Source organism: Cherax quadricarinatus, chromosome 10, assembly GCF_038502225.1.
Source record: "Cherax quadricarinatus isolate ZL_2023a chromosome 10, ASM3850222v1, whole genome shotgun sequence".
In the NCBI taxonomy this organism is placed as follows: Eukaryota; Metazoa; Arthropoda; class Malacostraca; order Decapoda; family Parastacidae; genus Cherax; species Cherax quadricarinatus.
Genome location: NC_091301.1, coordinates 1,912,415 through 1,935,477, shown reverse-complemented (window position 1 = coordinate 1,935,477; position 23,063 = coordinate 1,912,415).

Here is a 23,063-nt window from a genome sequence, read left to right as displayed (position 1 = left end):
TCCCCACCCCATCACTCACCACCAACATGGTGACCGGAAGTTGTACCATCCCCCCCATCACTCACCACCAACATGGTGACCGAAGTTGTACCATCCCCGTCCCCATCACTCACTACCAACATGGTGACCGGAAGTTGTACCATCCCCCCCATCACTCACCACCAACATGGTGACCGGAAGTTGTACCATCCCCCCCATCACTCACTACCAACATGGTGACCGGAAGTTGTACCATCCCCCCCATCACTCACCACCAACATGGTGACCGGAAGTTGTACCATCCCCCCCATCACTCACTACCACCAACATGGTGACCGGAAGTTGTACCATCCCCGCCCCCATCATTCACTACCAACATGGTGACCGGAAGTTGCACCATCCCCCCCATCACTCACCACCAACATGGTGACCGGAAGTTGTACCATCCCCGTCCCCATCACTCACTACCAACATGGTGACCGGAAGTTGTACCATCCCCCCCCATCACTCACCACCAACATGGTGACCGGAAGTTGTACCATCCCCCCATCACTCACTACCACCAACATGGTGACCGGAAGTTGTACCATCCCATCACTCACCACCAACATGGTGACCGGAAGTTGTACCATCCCCCCCATCACTCACTACCAACATGGTGACCGGAAGTTGTACCATCCCCCCATCACTCACTACCAACATGGTGACCGGAAGTTGTACCATCCCCCCAATCACTCACCACCAACATGGTGACCGGAAGTTGTACCATCCCCCCCATCACTCACCACCAACATGGTGACCGGAAGTTGTACCATCCCCCATCACTCACCACCAACATGGTGACCGGAAGTTGTACCATCCACCCCATCACTCACCACCAACATGGTGACCGGAAGTTGTACCATCCCCCCCATCACTCACCACCAACATGGTGACCGGAAGTTGTACCATCCCCCCATCACTCACTACCACCAACATGGTGACCGGAAGTTGTACCATCCCCCCCATCACTCAACACCAACATGGTGACCGGAAGTTGTACCATCCCCCCCATCACTCACTACCACCAACATGGTGACCGGAAATTGTACCATCCCCGTCCCCATCACTCACCGCCAACATGGTGACCGGAAGTTGTACCATCCCCTCCATCACTAACTACCACGAACATGGTGACCGGAAGTTGTACCATCTCCCCCCCCAATCAATCACCACCATGGTGACCAGAAGTTGTATCATCCCCCCCCATCACTCATCACCAACATGGTGACCGGAAGTCATATTCACCATCACTAACCATTATTCTAGTCACCGGAGATTTTGTCTCCCAGCCATCACTCGTGATCATGGTGGCCATAAGTTATATCATCCCTTCCCCCATCACCCACCACCATCATGGTGACCGGTCATGTACCATCCCATCACCCACCATTGTCCTCAAACGCGCGTGCTCGCGCGCCTGCTGGTTCTCTCACTCGCTAGATTGAACATTCAAATCATCGTCCGTCGAGGAAATCGCTTGATGGCAATCATGACTAATTTGCAGGGTAGTTAGAGCAATCAGGGGCCGCTTGAAAGCAAGCCATTGAGCGAGTGTAAGCGAACAATTTTCTCCTTTCTGAGTACGGACACGGAATTGCGTGAGTCAGTGTTCATATGTAAATTTGGAGACGGTGGTGAGGTGGGCATATTTTGACCAGCTCAGGAATATGAGGCCTGGGTGTGCTGGGTTACTTATCCATTTTGATTATTAATTTAGCTGCCTCTTTTTATACTTATTTTAACAAACTAAAGACGGAAATAAGTCACTCCGTGTGTTTTTTTTTTTTTTTTTTTTTGGGGGGGGGGTTATCCGAGTAAAAATATTTTTGGGTTATCCTAGCTATTTTTTTGGGGTTATCCTAGCTATTTTTTGGGGGTTATCCTAGCTATTTTTTGGGGGTTATCCTAGCTATTTTTTGGATTTATCCTAGCTATTTTTTGGGGTTATCCTAGCTATTTTTTGGGGGTTATCCTAGCTATTTTTTGGGGGGTTATCCTAGCTATTTTGGGGGGTTATCCTAGCTATTTTTTTGGGGTTATCCTAGCTATTTTTGGGGGTTATCCTAGCTATTTTTTGGGGTTATCCTAGCTATTTTTGGGGGTTATCCTAGCTAATTTTACACTGTGTGCTAATTGTACTTATGTGTACTAACTCCAAGGTTTAAATTTTAGATGTTGTGCACCCCATATATATCCTGTGGAGGATAGAGCAAGAGCATATAGGTACATACATAGTCTGGAAACTAGGCCTAAAAAAAAAAACAATGTTAACAACAGTGCATCTGGATTTACATCTGCAATTTGTCTTACCTGTTGCAAGCACGTTTAGGATATTTGCTTAATAAGTCTGACATCTTATTTCCCATGAAATACCTTGACATATTACATAGGCTATTATACTATACCTATAATTCTCAATAAGTGGACAATCAGGTACAAAGCTGATCACATACTGTTCATTTAGTCTGAGCCTATACCAGAATGATACAGGTACTTATAACTAAGCCTAAGCCTGGCTACTGCAACATCAGTCTGTTCACATTGCAAGTTACTCTTGGTAGGTAAGACATATAGGAAACAGTTAGGCAACTTTATTCCGAAACGTTTCGCCTACACAGTAGGCTTCTTCAGTCGAATACAGAAAGTAGGCAGGAACAGTAGAGATGTGAAGACGATGTAATCAGTCCATCACCCTTGAAGTCGTAGAATTTGAGGTTGTCAGTCCCTCAGCCTGGAGAAGTCGAGTTCCATAGTCAGGAACTATCACATCTCTACTGTTCCTGCCTACTTTCTGTATTCGACTGAAGAAGCCTACTGTGTAGGCGAAACGTTACGGAATAAAGTTGGCTAACTGTTGCCTATGTGTCTTACCTACCAACCTGTCGGTATTGTATACCATTTTGATGTTCAAGTTACTCTTAAACAAGATAATCTATGGGTACGTTATCGTGAGTCACAGAGGTACTCCCGATACTGGCCAAAATATTTTCAACATTGACAGATCCTGTGCCAAAGCATGTACCAATATTTATAAAAGGGTAATCATATCTCTTATTAAATCAGTTATCTGCCATATCATTACCGTTTGAACATTAAAATGGTATAAAATACCGACAGGTTGTTAGGTAAGACACATATGCAACAGTTAGGTATCTTTATTTCGAAACGTTTCGCCTACACAGTAGGCTTCTTCAGTCGAGAACAGAAAAGTTGATAGAAGCAGAAGAGACTTGAAGACGATGTAATCAGTCCATCACCCTTAAAGTTTTGAGGTGGTCAGTCCCTCAGTCTGGAGAAGTCGAGTTCCATAGTCAGGAACTATCACATCTCTACTGTTCCTGCCTACTTTCTGTATTCGACTGAAGAAGCCTACTGTGTAGGCGAAACGTTACGGAATAAAGATACCTAACTGTTGCATATGTGTCTTACCTAACATTACCGTTTATTAAATAAACATTAATTTCCAAATAAATGTTTTATTTCACGACTGTCCCAATTAATACACCCACTACTGTATTAATTCTATAGACACGTGTTGTATTCTATATTTTTTATACACTTTCTTTATCATGCATATTATTATTATTATTATTAAAATCAAGGGGGAAGCGCTAAACCCGGAGGATTATACAGCGCCTGGGGGGGATGTGGAAGGCATTCAGGCTTAATTCGGGGAACTGGAGCACAGATCCAATTCCCTAAATCAAGAGCCCCTCACCAACATCTTTATCATGCAGATGTAACAAACCGTGACGGAATCCACACAAAATGGACATTAATTTAATTTTCTTAGATTTTTTTAGTATACTTCTATCTTTTAATGAGCATATTGTTAGTCATGTTGTGAATCAAGAGCCCAAAGTTGTGAATCAAGAGCCCCAAGTTGTGAATCAAGAGCACCAATTTGTGAATCAAGAGCCCCAAGTTGTGAATCAAGAATCCCAAGTTGTGAATCAAGAGCACCAATTTGTGAATCAAGAGCCCCAAGTTGTAAATCAAGATCCCCAAGTTGTGAATCAAGATCCCCCAATTTGTGAATCAAGAGCCCCAAGTTGTGAATCAAGAGCCCCTAATTTGTGAATCAAGATCCCCACTTTGTGAATCAAGATCCCCACGTTGTGAATCAAGAGCCCCCACGTTGTGAATCAAGAGCCCCACGTTGTGAATCAAGAGCCCCACGTTGTGAATCAAGAGCCCCACGTTGTGAATCAAGAGCCCCACGTTGTGAATCAAGAACCACAAGTTGTGAATCAAGATCCCCACGTTGTGAATCAAGATCCCCCCGTTGTGAATCAAGAGCCCCTAGTTGTGAATCAAGATCCACAAGTTGTGAATCAAGAGCCCCACGTTGTGAATCAAGAGCCCCTAGTTGTGAATCAAGAGCCACAAGTTTTGAATCAAGAGCCCCACGTTGTGAATCAAGAGCCCCAAATTGTGAATCAAGATCCCCAAGTTGTGATTCAAGGTCCCAAATTGTGAATCAAGAACCCCAGTTGTGAATCAAGAGCCCTAATTTGTGAATCAAGAGCCCCAAGTTGTGAATCAAGAGCCCCAAGTTGTGAATCAAGAGCCACAAGATGTTATTCAAGATCCCCACGTTGTGAAATCAAGAGCCACAAGTTGTGAATCAAGAGCCACAAGTTTTGAATCAAGAGCCCCACGTTGTGAATCAAGAGCCCCAAATTGTGAATCAAGATCCCCAAGTTTTGATTCAAGGTCCCAAATTGTGAATCAAGAACCCCAGTTGTGAATCAAGAGCCCTAATTTGTGAATCAAGAGCCCCAAGTTGTGAATCAAGAGCCCCAAGTTGTGAATCAAGAGCCACAAGATGTTATTCAAGATCCCCACGTTGTGAAATCAAGAGCCACAAGTTGTGAATCAAGAGCCACAAGTTGTGAATCAAGAGCCACAATATGTGAATCAAGAGCCCCACGTTGTGAATCAAGAGCTACAAATTGTGAATCAAGAGCCCCAAATTGTGAATCAAGAGCCCCAAGTTGTGAATCAAGAGCCCCAAATTGTGAATCACGAACCCCAAGTTGTGAATCAAGAGCCCTAAGTTGTGAGCCAAGAGCCCTAAGTTGTGAATCAAGAGCCCAAAATTGTGAATCAGAGCCCAAAGTTGTGAATCAAGAGCCCTAAGTTCTGAATCAAGATCCCTAAGTTGTGAATCAAGTCCTAATTTCTGAATCAAGATACCTAAGTTCTGAATCAAGATCCCTAAGTTGTGAATAAAGAGCCCTAAGTTTTGAATCAAGATACCTAAGTTCTGAATCGAGAGCCCTAAGTTCTGAATCGAGAGCCCTAAGTTGTGAATCAAGAGCCCTAAGGTGTGAATCAAGAGCCCTAAGTTCTGAATCAAGATCCCTAAGTTGTTAATCAAGATACCTAAGTTGTTAATCAAGATACCTAAGATTTTAATCAAGAGCCCTAAACTGTGAATCAAGAGCAGCAAGTTCTGAATCAAGAGCACTAAGTTCTGAATGAAGATCCCTAAGCTGTGAATCAAGAGCCGTAAGTTGTGAATAAAAAATAGTAAGCTGTGAATCAAGAGCCCCTAAGTTGTGAATCACGAGCCCCTAAGATGTTAATCAAGAGCCCTAAGTTATTAATCAAGAGCCCTACGTTGTGAATCAAGAGGCCCAAGTTATGAATCAAGAGCCCTAAGTTCTGAATGAAGAGCCTTAAGTTGTGAATCAAGAGCCCTAAGTTCTGAATGAAGAGCCTTAAGTTGTGAATCAAGAGCCCTAAGTTCTGAATTAATAGCCCTAAGTTGTGAATCAAGAGCCCTAAGTTGTGAATCAAGAGCCATAATTGATGACAGAGAATCAGTAATGATGAAGGACTCTAACTCAGTGCCATAAGTTAACCAGAAATTTCTTCTTAAATGTAAAGATATAAGGAGAATATAACTATGAAAATACAACAATAATAAAAGCCTACCCCTTTTTTCTGTTGAGATTTTAAATTTAATAAATTTGAAATGCAGAATAATTTACATTATTCAGGGTATTGCAGCTTTCGTAATATCTGTTTTTTCTTAATTTAAAATCAATTTTATTTGTGTGACTCTCTCTCTCTCTATCTCTATCTATATATCTATCTATCTGTCTATCTCTCCCTGCTACAAGTTCCATAATACAACGCACTAAAGAACAATACAAGAAGACACTGGTCTTTCACAGTAAAAAGAGGATATTCCTCTTTCTGACTCTTTATCAACTTCTTTTTCCGAGTTCCAGATAAGGTAAATGGAAGCAGCAGGAAGTGCAAAAACAGTGACCATTGTCATGGTTATCTCTGGCCAGGGCGGGGTCAAGCCCAACCAGGTTTTATACTTGTCTCTTGAAGAACTCTGTTGGTGGTGGCGGTGATGTGGTTGTTGTGGTGTGGTTTTGATGTTGCTGTGATGGTGTTGCATTGGTGTTGAGGCAGTGTTGTGTTGCGGTACCAGACCAGTGTTGTCGTAAACACTGGTGTTGTGAAGTTTGTCAGGTGTCTGTTTACATTTTTCACGACCTCTCATCACCTGTCAGTTCTTCCTGCCACTGACCCCGTCAACACACTGTCAGAACCTGCCTCCTGTATTTCATAACTTGTTCCAGTGTGCAGTAACACAACACTGATTTTAGATTTTGGCCACCGAAGTGGCTAGTTTATTGTGCATCCCATATCCATCCTTGGAGGGTAGCGCAAGAGCATATGGATACACAAAAGGCCTAGGATCTAGGCCCCAAAAGGGTTAACAGGAATGCATCTCGATTTTTACACACCACGGACACACCACCCTATTTAGAAAAGGCGAATGGATTAAATTCTTCACCTACCCCACCATATACTTCAACACTTACTCTACTACCTAAAATTCTTCAACCTTTCCTCCACACATACTGTAAGATACTAGAGTGTAACTACTGCAGAGGTCTTCCTGTCCTATCAGGCCAGCAACCAGGCGTGGTCTGGGAGCGGGCCGCAGGGGCGGTGGCCCCCTGGGGTAGACTACAGGTACTGGGATCAAAGTTGAGATCAATATTGTTCCTGGTGTGTATTTATGTACTTATTACAGAAACTGGTTCTTCAATATTCTTTTAAGAATAATGTGAAGAGGGCCAGAATACAAACTCAAGAGGATGAAAGAAGGATACAGGAACACCCGGATGATCTTCAGGAATAATCCGATGGATGGTTTGTGAAATTTAACCTGAGTCAGAGAAAATTATAAATATGGGAAATGGGAAAGGAGGCTAATAACAGTACTGTAATTAAAGAAAAAGATGTGAGAATGTTCATTATCTGAAGATTGTTTCTCAAAGCATATATGAACACAATAACATTAACAACACATGCAAAGCTTGCAAACATACGAGGATCCATACATAGCTTTATGAAGAGGTACGACAAGGCTCTTGGAGCCGGGAAAGAGTGAATCTAGTAGGGACCAGCGAAGAGGTGGGACCAGGAGTTTTAAATCGACCCCTGGAATCACAAATAAGTGAGAACACACACACACACATACACACACACACACACACACACACACACACACACACACACACACACACACACACACACACACACACACACACACACACACACACACACACACAGCATGGGTTCATGGAAGGCAAATCTTGTATCACAAACCTCCTGGAGTTTTATGACAAGGTAACAGAAGTAAGACACGAGAGAGAGGGGTGGGTTGATTGCGTTTTCCTAGACTGCAGGAAGGCCTTTGACACAGTTCCCCACAAGAGATTAGTGCAGAAGCTGGAGGATCAGGCGCATGTAACAGGGAGGGCACTGCAATGGATCAGGGAATACCTGACAGGGAGTCAGCAACGAGTCATGGTACGTGAAGAGGTATCACAGTGGGCGCCTGTGACGAGCGGGGTCCCACAGGAGTCAGTTCTAGGGCCAGTGCTATTTTTGATATATGCGAACGACATGATGGAAGGAATAGATGATGTGAAGTTGATGAGAAGAATTAAATCGGATGAGGATGAGGCAGGACTGCAAAGAGACCTGGACAGGCTGGACATGTGGTCCAGAAACTGGCTTCTCGAATTCAATCCTGCCAAATGCAAAGTCATGAAGATTGGGGAGGGGCAAAGAAGACCGCAGACAGAGTATAGGCTAGATGGACAAAGACTACAGACCTCACTCAGGGAGAAAGACCTCGGGGTGACCATAACACCGAGCACATCACCGGAGGCACACATCAACTAAATAACTGCTGCAGCATACGGGCGCCTGGCAAACCTGAGAATAGCATTCCGATACCTTAATAAGGAATCGTTCAAGACACTGTACACTGTGTATGTTAGGCCCATACCGGAGTATGCAGCACCAGTCTGGAACCCACACCTGGTCAAGCACGTCAAGAAGTTAGAGAAAGTACAAAGGTTTGCAACAAGGCTAGTCCCAGAGCTCAAGGGGATGTCGTACGAGGAAAGGTTGAGGGAAATCGGACTGACGACACTGGAGGACAGAAGGGTCAGGGGAGACATGATAACGACATACTGCGGGGAATAGACAAGGTGGACAGAGATAGGATGTTCCAGAGAGGGGACACAGGAACAAGGGGTCACAACTGGAAGCTGAAGACTCAGACAAGTCACAGGGACGTTAGGAAGTATTTCTTCAGTCATAGAGTTGTCAGGAAGTGGAATAGCCTAGCAAGTGAAGTAGTGGAGGCAGGAACCATACATAGTTTTAAGAAGAGGTATGATACAGCTCAGGAAGCAGAGAGAGAGAGGACCTAGTAGCAATCAGTGAAGAGGCGGGGCCAGGAGCTGAGTCTCGACCCCTGCAACCACAATTAGGTGAGTACACACACACACACACACACACACACACACACACACACACACACACACACACACACACGCACACACACAGTCACACACACAGTCACACACACACACACACACACACACACACACACACATACACATAGGCTGCAGAACTGGTCCAGCAATTGGCTCCTGGAGTTCAATCCCACCAAGTGCAAAGTCATGAAGATTGGGGAAGGGCAAAGAAGGCCGCAGACGGAGTACAGTCTAGGGGGTCAGAGACTACAAACCTCACTCAAGGAAAAAGATCTTGGGGTGAGTATAACACCAGGCACATCTCCTGAAGCGCACATCAACCAAATAACTGCTGCAGCATATGGGCGCCTAGCTAACCTCAGAACAGCATTCCGACATCTTAATAAGGAATCGTTCAGGACCCTGTACACCGTATACGTTAGGCCCATATTGGAGTATGCGGCACCAGTTTGGAACCCACACCTAGCCAAGCACGTAAAGAAACTAGAGAAAGTGCAAAGGTTTGCAACAAGACTAGTCCCAGAGCTAAGAGGTATGTCCTACGAGGAGAGGTTAAGGGAAATCAACCTGACGACACTGGAGGACAGGAGAGATAGGGGGGACATGATAACGACATACAAAATACTGAGAGGAATTGACAAGGTGGACAAAAACAGGATGTTCCAGAGATTGGACACAGTAACAAGGGGACACAGTTGGAAGCTAAAGACACAGATGAATCACAGGGATGTTAGGAAGTATTTCTTCAGCCACAGAGTAGTCAGTAAGTGGAATAGTTTGGGAAGCGATGTAGTGGAGGCAGGATCCATACATAGCTTTAAGCAGAGGTACGATAAAGCTCACGGCTCAGGGAGAGTGACCTAGTAGCGATCAGTGAAGAGGCGGGGCCAGGAGCTCGGACTCGACCCCCGCAACCTCAACTAGGTGAGTACAACTAGGTGAGTACACAGTCACACACACACACACACACACACACACACACACACACACACACACACACAATCTGATAAAGGTTTGTGAAGCTGAGGAACAACCTAATACATAAATAATGGAGGAGGACATTAGGGCAGATGGAGTCACTCTGGACCAGAGACACACGTACCACTATCCTGGTCCAGGAAGACAGGAGTCACTCTGGACCAGAGACACACGTACCACTATCCTGGTCCAGGAAGACAGGAGTCACTCTGGACCAGAGACACACGTACCACTATCCTGGTCCTGGAAGACAGGAGTCACTCTGGACCAGAGACACACGTACCACTATCCTGGTCCAGGAAGACAGGAGTCACTCTGGACCAGAGACACACGTACCACTATCCTGGTCCAGGAAGACAGGAGTCACTCTGGACCAGAGACACACGTACCACTATCCTGGTCCTGGAAGACAGGAGTCACTCTGGACCAGAGACACACGTACCACTATCCTGGTCCAGGAAGACAGGAGTCACTCTGGACCAGAGACACACGTACCACTATCCTGGTCCAGGAAGACAGGAGTCACTCTGGACCAGAGACACACGTACCACTATCCTGGTCCAGGAAGACAGGAGTCACTCTGGACCAGAGACACACGTACCACTATCCTGGTCCAGGAAGACAGGAGTCACTCTGGACCAGAGACACACGTACCACTATCCTGGTCCAGGAAGACAGGAGTCACTCTGGACCAGAGACACACGTACCACTATCCTGGTCCAGGAAGACAGGAGTCACTCTGGACCAGAGACACACGTACCACTATCCTGGTCCAGGAAGACAGGAGTCACTCTGGACCAGAGACACACGTACCACTATCCTGGTCCTGGAAGACAGGAGTCACTCTGGACCAGAGACACACGTACCACTATCCTGGTCCAGGAAGACAGGAGTCACTCTGGACCAGAGACACACGTACCACTATCCTGGTCCAGGAAGACAGGAGTCACTCTGGACCAGAGACACACGTACCACTATCCTGGTCCTGGAAGACAGGAGTCACTCTGGACCAGAGACACACGTACCACTATCCTGGTCCAGGAAGACAGGAGTCACTCTGGACCAGAGACACACGTACCACTATCCTGGTCCAGGAAGACAGGAGTCACTCTGGACCAGAGACACACGTACCACTATCCTGGTCCAGGAAGACAGGAGTCACTCTGGACCAGAGACACACGTACCACTATCCTGGTCCAGGAAGACAGGAGTCACTCTGGACCAGAGACACACGTACCACTATCCTGGTCCAGGAAGACAGGAGTCACTCTGGACCAGAGACACACGTACCACTATCCTGGTCCAGGAAGACAGGAGTCACTCTGGACCAGAGACACACGTACCACTATCCTGGTCCAGGAAGACAGGAGTCACTCTGGACCAGAGACACACGTACCACTATCCTGGTCCAGGAAGACAGGAGTCACTCTGGACCAGAGACACACGTACCACTATCCTGGTCCAGGAAGACAGGAGTCACTCTGGACCAGAGACACACGTACCACTATCCTGGTCCAGGAAGACAGGAGTCACTCTGGACCAGAGACACACGTACCACTATCCTGGTCCAGGAAGACAGGAGTCACTCTGGACCAGAGACACACGTACCACTATACTGGTCCAGGAAGACAGGAGTCACTTTGGACCCGAGACACACGTACCACTATCCTGGTCCAGGAAGACAGGAGTCACTCTGGACCAGAGACACACGTACCACTATCCTGGTCCAGGAAGACAGGAGTCACTCTGGACCAGAGACACACGTACCACTATCCTGGTCCAGGAAGACAGGAGTCACTCTGGACCAGAGACACACGTACCACTATCCTGGTCCAGGAAGACAGGAGTCACTCTGGACCAGAGACACACGTACCACTATCCTGGTCCAGGAAGACAGGAGTCACTCTGGACCAGTGACACACGTACCACTATCCTGGTCCAGGAAAGCAGGAGTCACTCTGGACCAGAGACACACGTACCACTATCCTGGTCCAGGAAGACAGGAGTCACTCTGGACCAGAGACACACGTACCACTATCCTGGTCCAGGAAGGCAGGAGTCACTCTGGACCAGAGACACACGTACCACTATCCTGGTCCAGGAAGGCAGGAGTCACTCTGGACCAGAGACACACGTACCACTATCCTGGTCCAGGAAGACAGGAGTCACTCTAGACCAGAGACACACGTACCACTATCCTGGTCCAAAAAGGCAGGAGTCACTCTGGACCAGAGACACACGTACCACTATCCTGGTCCAGGAAGGCAGGAGTCACTCTGGACCAGAGACACACGTACCACTATCCTGGTCCAGGAAGACAGGAGTCACTCTAGACCAGTGACACACGTACCACTATCCTGGTCCAAAAAGGCAGGAGTCACTCTGGACCAGAGACACACGTACCACTATCCTGGTCCAGGAAGACAGGAGTCACTCTAGACCAGAGACACACGTACCACTATCCTGGTCCAGGAAGACAGGAGTCACTCTAGACCAGTGACACACGTACCACTATCCTGGTCCAGGAAGACAGGAGTCACTCTGGACCAGAGACACACGTACCACTATCCTGGTCCAGGAAGACAGGAGTCACTCTAGACCAGAGACACACGTACCATTATCCTGGTCCAGAAAGACAGGAGTCACTCTAGACCAGTAACACATGTACCACTATCCTGGTCCAGGAAGACAGGAGTCACTCTGGACCAGAGACACACGTACCACTATACTGGTCCAGGAAGACAGAAGTCACTCTAGATCAGAGACACACGTACCACTATCCTGGTCCAGGAAGACAGGAGTCACTCTAGACCAGTGACACACGTACCACTATCCTGGTCCAGGAAGACAGGAGTCACTCTAGACCAGAGACACACGTACCACTATCCTGGTCCAGGAAGACAGGAGTCACTCTAGACCAGAGACACACGTACCACTATCCTGGTCCAGGAAGGCAGGAGTCACTCTAAACCAGAGACACACGTACCACTATCCTGGTCCTGGAAGACAGGAGTCACTCTAGACCAGTGACACACGTACCACTATCCTGGTGCAGGAAGACAGGAGTCACTCTGGACCAGAGACACACGTACCACTATCCTGGTCCAGGAAGACAGGAGTCACTCTGGACCAGAGACACGTACCACTATCCTGGTCCAAGACCACGGAAGGAGGCTTCTTTCCCCTAGTAACCTGGTGTAATCATTTAGTAACCCGGGTAATTCCCTAGTAACCTTTGCTAATCCCCTAGTAACATTGGGTAATCTCCCTAGTAACCTGGGGTAATCTCTTAATATCCTGGGTTAATTCCTTAATAACCTGGGGTAACTTCCCTAGTAACCTGGGGTAATTTCCCTAGTAACCTGGAGTAATCTCCCTAGTAACCTCGGGTAATCTCCCTAGTAACCTCGGGTAATCTTCCTAGTAACCTGGGGTAATTTCCCTAGTAACCTGAGGTAATTCCCTAATAACTTGGGGTAATTCCCTAGAAACCTGGTAGTAACCTGGGGTAATTTACAGGAAATTAATCATTAACCCTAATTCTACATTCCCCAGACTTTTCATTATCAGAGTAATTTACGAAATACGTTTCATTCGCTGCGCGACCTGTCAAAGCTGACACGAAAGCAACGTTTCGCCCACCAGGAAGTTTGTCAACTTTCCTGGCGATCAAAACGTTGCCTAAATAAATAACTGAATAATTTAACATCAGTAATACATTCTTCCCTAAAACAAAGGCTAAACATCAACAATTTATACAGTGACAGATATACTCCTGACTGCTTGTATACTCGGAGATATACACACCTAGGTATATGCACATATTTATCCTCCATTGTGTATGTACACATACATACATCTGTCCATTTGCACATTATGAGCCACTGTGTACATACACAGAGGTGTATACATGTCTATATACACTTTCGTATATAGACATATACACTTGTCTGTGTATACACAGAAGTGTATATGCATCTTTAAGCATAAACCCTGTTGGCTCTGAAGTGTACTTAGTTTTTTAAACACGTAGGCGCCGTGAATTTCTCACGGGGTGGCTCTTGCCACGACCAGGTGACCAGAGTCCTGGGGCACCTCAGGTGAGCAAGGTCTTGAGGGGCACCTCAGGTGACCAGGGTCTTGAGGCACACCTCAGGTGACCAGTCTTGAGGCACACCTCAGGTGACCAGGGTCTTGAGGGGCACCTCAGGTGACCAGGGTCTTGAGGCACACCTCAGGTGACCAGGGTCTTGAGGGGCACCTCAGGTGACCAGGGTCTTGAGGGGCACCTCAGGTGACCAGGGTCATGAGGGGCACCTCAGGTGACCAGGGTCATGAGGGGCACCTCAGGTGGCCAGGGTCTTGAGGGGCACCTCAGGTGACCAGGGTCTTGAGGGGCACCTCAGGTGACCAGGGTCTTGAGGGGCACCTCAGGTGGCCAGGGTCTTGAGGGGCACCTCAGGTGAGCAAGGAGTAACCAAGTGAACCCAGGGTAAACACTACCAGTGTCTTATGTCTTGACAGCGTCCATTAGCGGACACCATTGTAAAACACATGTTCGTGCGTCCCCTGATTTGCAACGGCTATCACACCGTCCGGACTCCGAGGTCCCATTGAGTATTTTACTCCCTCGTAAACCTAATTGAAAAAGTATACGAGTGGCAAGTCGTCCATACTGCGTACTATAGCGATGTGTCACTCTGAGTGCATATAGTGTGTGTGTGCGTGAGAGCAGCAATTGGTTACGGTTGTCACTCCATGCCTATGCTGGGAATTAAGCGTTCTGTCTCTGGAGAGCTTGGCTGGAGAGCTGGGTATGGGAGGACCACTTATGCTTGATCACTCTTGCCATGCGTGTGCTGACAGTGAGAATGTAAACTAGTTCGTTGACGCACTGGGTGTTGTTTCATCATATCTGCTTCAGTTTGGCTTCCACTGCATTATAAATTCCGTAATGTATAAATTGCGCATGCTTTTCAGAGGCCTGTCTATGCCTACTCATGTGCGTTATGCTGCGTGTGTGGGACGACAGATTGATGCACTGACTGCATAAATATTGCATTGTTCGTGGTAGGGAACGCACTCTCCCCTCCTTGTCTTGTCACAGAGGAAATATCACTCATAAAAGGTTGGAGAGTCCTGAACATGAGGGGCAGGAGGAGGCGGGGGCGCAGAGAGTAATTTGTGTGTGTCAAATTTCTCGGCAGTCAATGCATGTTTGATAGCATTCATGGAAACTGTAAATGTATGTGTGTGTGTGTGTGTGTGTGTGTGTGTGTGTGTGTGTGTGTGTGTGTATGTATGTGTGTGTGTGTGTGTGTGTGTGTGTGTGTGTGTGTGTGTGTGTGTGTGTGTGTGTGTGTGTGTGTGTGTGTGTGTGTGTGTGTGTGTGTGTGTGTGTGTGTGAGTGTGTGTGTGTGTGTGTGTGTGTATGTACAGCAAAAAACAAACCTTAATACGCTAATATGCAAATTGGTCAGCACGACCACTAGACAAAACTCTGGCTTCTTTATAATGCATCAAGAACAAGTTCAGGCTTTCAATTTCCAATTTACTGTGGTAATCCCTGCACAACTAACACTTACATACCTTCCACCCACTTGTTCTTGGGATATAACAAAATATAAGCAAGTGTACCTAGCCACCGGACAACCTGACGCCTTAAACCACTCGGCTACACATGTGAAGAGCATTGAAATCAGTATCGCTCTTGAGGCGACTCTTCATGTGACTGTGTAAAATCTTAGGTTCTATTCTTGGCTTGATTATTGTATTTACTTCAGTTATTCTGCTTTCCATTTCACCCGACAATATTAGTCTATGATTCTTCAGTCATATCTCCGGTGTTGGGAGTCAGTTCCATGCTCCTTCTTTCTGCCTCTGACTCTTCAGTCATATCTCCGGTGTTGGGAGTCAGTTCCATGCTCCTTCTTTCTGCCTCTGACTCTTCAGTCATATCTCCGGTGTTGGGAGTCAGTTCCATGCTCCTATGCTCCTTCTTTCTGCCTCTGACTCTTCAGTCAGATCCCCGGTGTTAGGAGTCAGTTCCATGCTCCTATACTCCTTCTTCCTGCCTTCTTAAAATGTTACTTGAGCCACAGGTTCTCTCAGTCTCTCTTATCTATACGTCTGCAAATCGTTAAATTTTGTTTGACTCCTCTTTGCATATTTGACTGAAAATGCTAATCAGTTTGTTTGTGTGCATTTTACTCTGAATTCTGTAATCCAATGTAGCTGTGTCTGAAACAGTGTTATTCTTTCATCGTCACTTGTGTTTCAGTCGGTTTTATTCAATATTACCTTTTTCTTAACTTCTCTTCCCCAGGCAGCAGAACGTCAACACGCGGACTCGAAAAAGTGAGAATAAAAGTATGAAAAAATGTATATATTAACAAAGAAAAGGGAATTAATAATAAGAGGAACGTAAAAAAACAAAAGCTTCTTTTTCCTCCCTTAAAAAAAATGGCAAAGGAGTCACAAAAAAAATGGATTTGTGCCAAAGAACATGGCTAAGAACATGCGAAGAACAAGAAAGCGATAATTGAAACTAAGAACGTGAGAGGCTTTCCTACAGATAAGCAACAAAGAACTATCGGAGAAAGGATGTATGAAACCGGAAGAAACCTACAGACCGAGAACGAAAACAGGGAATCATAAGAAGGAACAAGAACCAAAAAAGGAAGACGTGAAGCAAAACAGAGCGAGAACCAAAATAAATAACGGGAACGAGAAGAGAAACCGAAAACCGAAATTAAGAATGAGAAAAAAACAGAAAACATTAAGTCGAACGAAAAGAGGTTTAAAACTGACAACCGAGAACCAACGCAGAGAAAGAACATTAAAAACGTTCAAAACTGGAGAACCTAAATAAGAACACAACGAGAATCAAAAGACAAAAATAGAATATTTAGAATAAACAGACAACGAGAACCATCAGAAACAAACCAAACCGAAGAGGAAGAACCCCACTCCTACACCCACTCAAAAAAAAAAAAAAAAAATCCATAGAATCAAGAACTGAAGAATGGAGACAAAGGCTCATGGGAGCCACAGAAAACGGGAAGGTAAACAAAGGCGAGGCTGCCTGACCCACCACAAAAGTCGGGTTGTAGAATTCATTACATTTTCCCGAGGTGGTGTACAAAGAGCAGGCTTGTCCCTATGGGCCTAGCACAATTTGTTCCCGAGACAGGAGATAACGCAGGCTCGTTTAGAAAGGTTTTTTTTTTTGAGGGGGGTTGGGTTGGAGGGAGGACTTCGGAGTTTCCTCCCACTGTACAAGACAAACGAAGGGAAGACTGTCATTATACTCCCCGGAGGGTCATCAGTGGCAATTACATACACTAGGAAAGGCTACTCCAGTTTGATTCTTTTATTTATATGATCTTCATGGGCGGTGCCTTGACGCCGGGGGAGTTTTTGATCCGGGGAATTAGAGCTAGCCTTAATCTTTTGTTGAAACACTGACGATTACCTACCATAGGTGCTGTAGTGACTTTCCCTACGGGTTTAGTGATTCCCCATAAATATAATTACAAAATGTGTTCTGGTCACTCTCAGTCGCTCCGCTATCCGAGAAAGATATCCCTATATCCCGTAAGCTCAGCCCTCTACCTCAGTGCACGCAAAAGGAAAAGTACAGAGTGCTGCATAAGTTTTTAATACGGCCAAATATAAACACTGAAGATCTGAAGGCACTTATAAGAGGCACTTAAAAAGCCCAAAACCCATTCAAATTCTTCAGTAAGATATAACAAGTTTGAAAGTTTAAAGCCAATCCGAAGATACATTATCGTGCAGAGAAAAAAATCCCATAATACACCAGGACTGTTTAAAGCCGCATTATCAGGTTATCAACATTGACGTTTCTAAGCCTACTGATTGAAGCCTTTACAGAAAATTTCATTAAAAACCAGTTTTCCTATTTTCCCAGTTTCAGGGGACACGGTCTAAATCCGATCGGAAGGTGAATTCCCCAGTTATTTTTCAGTCTAAAAAAAATTAAACTACGTCAGTAGGTGTTCCCTCAGTAGGTGTTCCCTCAGTAGGTGTTCCCTCAGAAGGTGTTCCCTCAGTAGGTGTTCCCTCAGTAGGTGTTCCCTCAGTAGGTGTTCCCTCAGTAGGTGTTCACTCAGTAGGTGTTCCCTCAGTAGGTGTTCCCTCAGTAGGTGTTCCCTCAGTAGGTGTTCCCTCAGTAGGTGTTCCCTCAGTAGGTGTTCCCTCAGTAGGTGTTCCCTCAGTAGGTGACATTAACTACTAAAAGCAGTCAGAACAAATATACATCATAATTTTTAAAATATTATTTGCAAAAAGTCATCTACAATATATAACAACCTCCCCCCCCCAACCTTCAAAGTAAGATGCACCAGTCAACAGTTGTAGGACTTTTTCCTTAGTTATAGCTCATCGGTGTTGGAAATTTGGAGCCGATCGGATGAGGCGTTCTCAAGTTATAAACGAAAATTAAAATCCATCGAAGAATAAAAACAGATACCCACTTAAAAATACCCGTTTGGGGACACATTTTTATAACAATAATATAAAGAACAACAACAACGATAATAATAATAATAATAATAATAATAATAATAATAATAATAATAATAATAATAATAATAATAATAATAATAATAATAATAATAGAATCGATACCATGCCTAACCCTTCTAGGGTAGGGTAGGTGCCTGAGCCCGAGCCTTTAGCTCATAAGACTGTCATGCCCATTAGCCCCCTTGAGGCGGGGATGGCAGACCAGAGAGGCCTAGCTTGTGGCTAGGCCTGGGGACAGTTGGTCCCAAAGATGAGGAGGTATTTGTGCCTCCTCCCATGGGAGACTTAGGTCTCAGACACTCCCTAAAGAGGGAGCCAAGGCCGGGCCACCACTTGGAAAAGGCCCGGGCCGGGATAATACCGGCTAATATTTAATAATAAATAATAATAAATAATAATAATAATAATAATAATAATAATCAAACTGCGAAGTCTTTGTGTTAAATTAAAAAAACTTTCTCAAATGCTGATCTGATTTGAGAGACGAAACTTAAAAAGTAATATTAACTCCAGGTTTGCCTGGACGAAACCGCAGCTGGAGTACTGGACGATATCCTGGTTGTCGTACTGCAGTCTCTCCCAGCTCAGGGACGACAGGTTACACAACCTTGTAGGAGCCCCATCCTGTGTGATGGAATATGTGTGGTGCAGAATAGGTAAAACTTGCGATTTTGGCTTAAATAGCAACGTTCTTCTTGCCGAATAAGGCAAGCGAAAATTTGTGTATGCAATATTTTCGCAAAAATCATTCTGAACCTAACGAAAAAAAAATATTACATTGTGTTTGTTTATTATTAAATTATTGAAAACTTGTCTAAAATATTTTTAGCCGGATTAGACTAAATTAAACTGCGCTTCTTATAAGATTAGGTAAGTTTTCTAAGGTTCTTTCGGTTCAAAATTATTAATTTTCACATTAACATAAATGATAAAAAATATCTTTAAACGTAAAAGAGAATTTGAGAAAGGACTTAATTTTAAATGAGTTCTTGCTAATTGACCAGTTTTTACCTATTCGGCACGAAATTATAATATGTATATATATATATATATATATATATATATATATATATATATATATATATATATATATATATATATATATATATATATATATATATATATATATATATATATATATAAAAACAGAAAAGGGAGCTGTCAGTGGGTGGTACAAACATTGTTGCAGCGAGAAGCGTACTATCTGGGAGTCCCGTGATGGATACTTGTGCTGCTTCCGTAAATCAGTGTTTTTATCTTAATGTGTGTGTGGGAGACAAAGTTGCCCACTTATGGTGTTTTATGGTTTCAGTAAGGCAAGTATTGTGGTGTGTGTGTGTGTGTGTGTGTGTGTGTGTGTGTAATAACCACTAGTTGTAGCATATGACATTGCCTCTAGGATCCTTTTTTTCCAGTTTTCTGCCACTCTAGCTCCTGGGACAAGTCTGCACTTTCCTACTAGCTGCATTAACTGGCGTGGCTCACTCCCAGTCCATTTCGTCTTTGTTATATCTTCTTTTCAGTCCATGTATGGAGCTGGACTCCACTACATGCCTTCCTAATGCATTCCATTTGTTCCCTACCATCACGCTCAAAGAAATATTTTTTATGTCCCTCTGGCTCCACTGAACTTCTAGTTTCCATTTGTATCCCTCGTTCTCTTTCTGCCCATTTCAAGCGGTCTGTCCCTCTCTTTTACTATCTTTGCTGATAATCCCTCTCGTTTGTGATAACGTTTCACTCTACTGAGAGATTCATAAGGTCATTGAACTGTTTAATCTCTAGGTAGAGCGAAACGTTGCTCTGCATGTACTTTTTGTCTTCACTGTCGGCAAAATGCTTTTGCATCCAGTGAGTTCGGCGTAGTGACCATCCTGAATTTTATTGATCATCTTCGTATGCTTAATGTGATAAAGGCTTGATGTTAGCGTCACTGCCTGGTCACCACTTGGAGAAGACCCGGGCCAGGACCCGTCCTGAGTAGCCTATTTGAAACTACTAGCCCCACGTATTCCAGTACCGGTCTTTTTTGTTTTTTTTTTTTTTTGCTTATGATGCTTAAACTGAAGGACCTCTTGTTCAGATTTCTAAAGGCTATCCTTTCATTTTCACGACACGTAATGCCACTGTTACCGTGTCTTTGGTGCGCCCCAAGAGAGGTTTATCGCAGTGTCTAACTTTTAGGTACTGTTCTTTATCCGGTGGGGGTGGGGGGAAGGCGCAGTTCGCAGAACCAGTCGGTTCTGAAAGTATTTCGGAAAACGAAGAAGACGTTTCGGTCCTTCCTGGACCATTATCTAGACCAGCCGTAGCTTGATAATGGTACGCGTAGGACCGATACATCGTCTAGAGCGTCTTCTTAATAGACTGGGCCACGGTATTTTGACTTAAGAACATAAGAAAGAAGGAACACTGCATCAGGCCTACTGGCCCATGCGAGGCAGGTCCATGTCACCCCCCGGCTTAGACCAATGACCCACCCAGTCAGGTCACATCCACTTAAGGAAGGAGCACGACATCTGACGTAATAGGACAAGCTAGTCAGGTCCAACTCACACCCACTCATGTAATTATCTAACCTATTTTTAAAACTACACAACGTTTTAGCTTCTATGACGGTACTCGGGAGTTTGTTCCACTCATCCACAACTCTATTACCAAACCAGTACTTTCCTATATCCTTCCTGAATCTGAATTTTTCCAACTTTAAACCATTGCTACGAGTCCTGTCTTGGCTAGGCAATTTCAGCACGCTATTTATATCCCCTTCATTTATTCCCGTTTTCCATTTATACACCTCAATCATATCATCCCTAATTCTACGCCTTTGATTCTTGATATCTGTGAATTGTTCCAGCCAAGGTATTGTGATTGACTCTTTATTAATATATTTATGAGATGCTCGCTTGAATGGTCCTGAATTACGTATTTTAAAAAAAACTGATTACAATCTCACTTGACAAATAATAAAAAGGGAGAAAAAATATGCTGTATCTCCGTCTGTATCATAGAGATTATCCCAAGCACGAACTCACGTAATTGTTGTGTGTTATCTTATCTCTGTTTTAACATCACCCCTTCCCCTCTCCCTTCCCCTCTCATCTTCCCTCCCATTCCCTTCCCCTAACATGAGTTGGTTTATCTTGCGGAAGGAATCTGGTGTTAGTTTTGTTGTTATTGTTGTTGGGTGCGTTTTAATGGTTTTTATTGTTGTTTTTTTTTTGCTTTTTTTATGGTTTAGTGACTTTGTTGTTATTTTGGCTGTTTATGTTATTTTACAGTGTTTTTTGTTTGTGCTGGTGTTGTTTTAGATGTCACTGTTGTTGTTATCGATGTTTTCTGGTGGTGATGGTGGTGGTGGTAATGGTAGTGGTGGTGTTGGTGGTGGAGTTAGTGGTAGGGGTGGTGCTGGTGGTGGAGTTAGTGGTAGTGGTGGTGCTGGTGGTGGAGTTAGTGGTAGTGGTGGTGCTGGTGGTGGAGTTAGTGGTAGGGGTGGTGGTGCAAGTATAGCTCTGCAGTATGTCAACATTTATGATAAACTACAAATGTAGTATCTATCTAAAAAATATCAGAGACAATAACTTTCAGACAAGTAGCTTCAACATGCATGTATTTCATCATAAAAGTCTAATACAATACGGATGGGGGTAAATAGATGAATACATAAAAAGTCTCTTATAATAAAAACAGATCCTGAAGTGAGAAAAGTATCGAGCATGAGAGAGGAAGAATCTACGGACCACATTCTTAAGATACCGAAAGATTTTGCATAGCTGTGACCAGGAGACCAATTTTGAAACTGTTGCAGTAGTTACCAGCAGACAGCAGAGCCACACTGAAGGATGGTGAGTGGATGGATGTTGCAGTAGTTACCAGCAGACAGCAGAGCCACACTGAAGGATGGTGAGTGGATGGATGTTGCAGTACTTACCAGCAGACAGCAGAGCCACACTGAAGGATGGTGAGTGGATGGATGTTGCAGTAGTTACCAGCAGACAGCAGAGCCACACTGAAGGATGGTGAGTGGATGGATGTTGCAGTAGTTACCAGCAGACAGCAGAGCCACACTGAAGGATGGTGAGTGGATGGATGTTGCAGTACTTACCAGCAGACAGCAGAGCCACTGAAGGATGAGTGATATTGATGACAAGAAAAAAACAATTGGAATCCAGCAAGACTCGGTCCTCGCACCAATACGGTTAAATCTTTATCTTAAGCTGTACATATGGAAACAATTTCTGTTATATAAATATCTGCAGATGACGCAAAAGACGGAACTGTAAGATCCGTTATATAAACTCTAACGAAGCTATATCCTATGTTCGATGAATGACTAACGCAGCCCAATAAAAACAAAAGTATGGGCTGGAGGTGAAACTGGGATTGGAAGGAAGAAGGGCAGAAAGCGTACAACTTCTGAGGGAAACAGTTTAAAAAAAAAGTCAAAGGAAAGAAAAGGAACTAGAGGTGGACATTACGGCGAACCTGTCACCTGAGGTTCTCATTAACCAAGGCAATATTTTAGGAAATGTGACACCACCTACGACTGCTGCACCTCTCCTGCCTACGGTTTATAAGCTCCTTCCCCGCACTTATGCCGCATTCTATTCAAGATTGATGGACAGACCACATCGGCTCAAGGCTAAGGGACTGATTACCTCATTTTCCTCCTGTTCTTCAAGATTC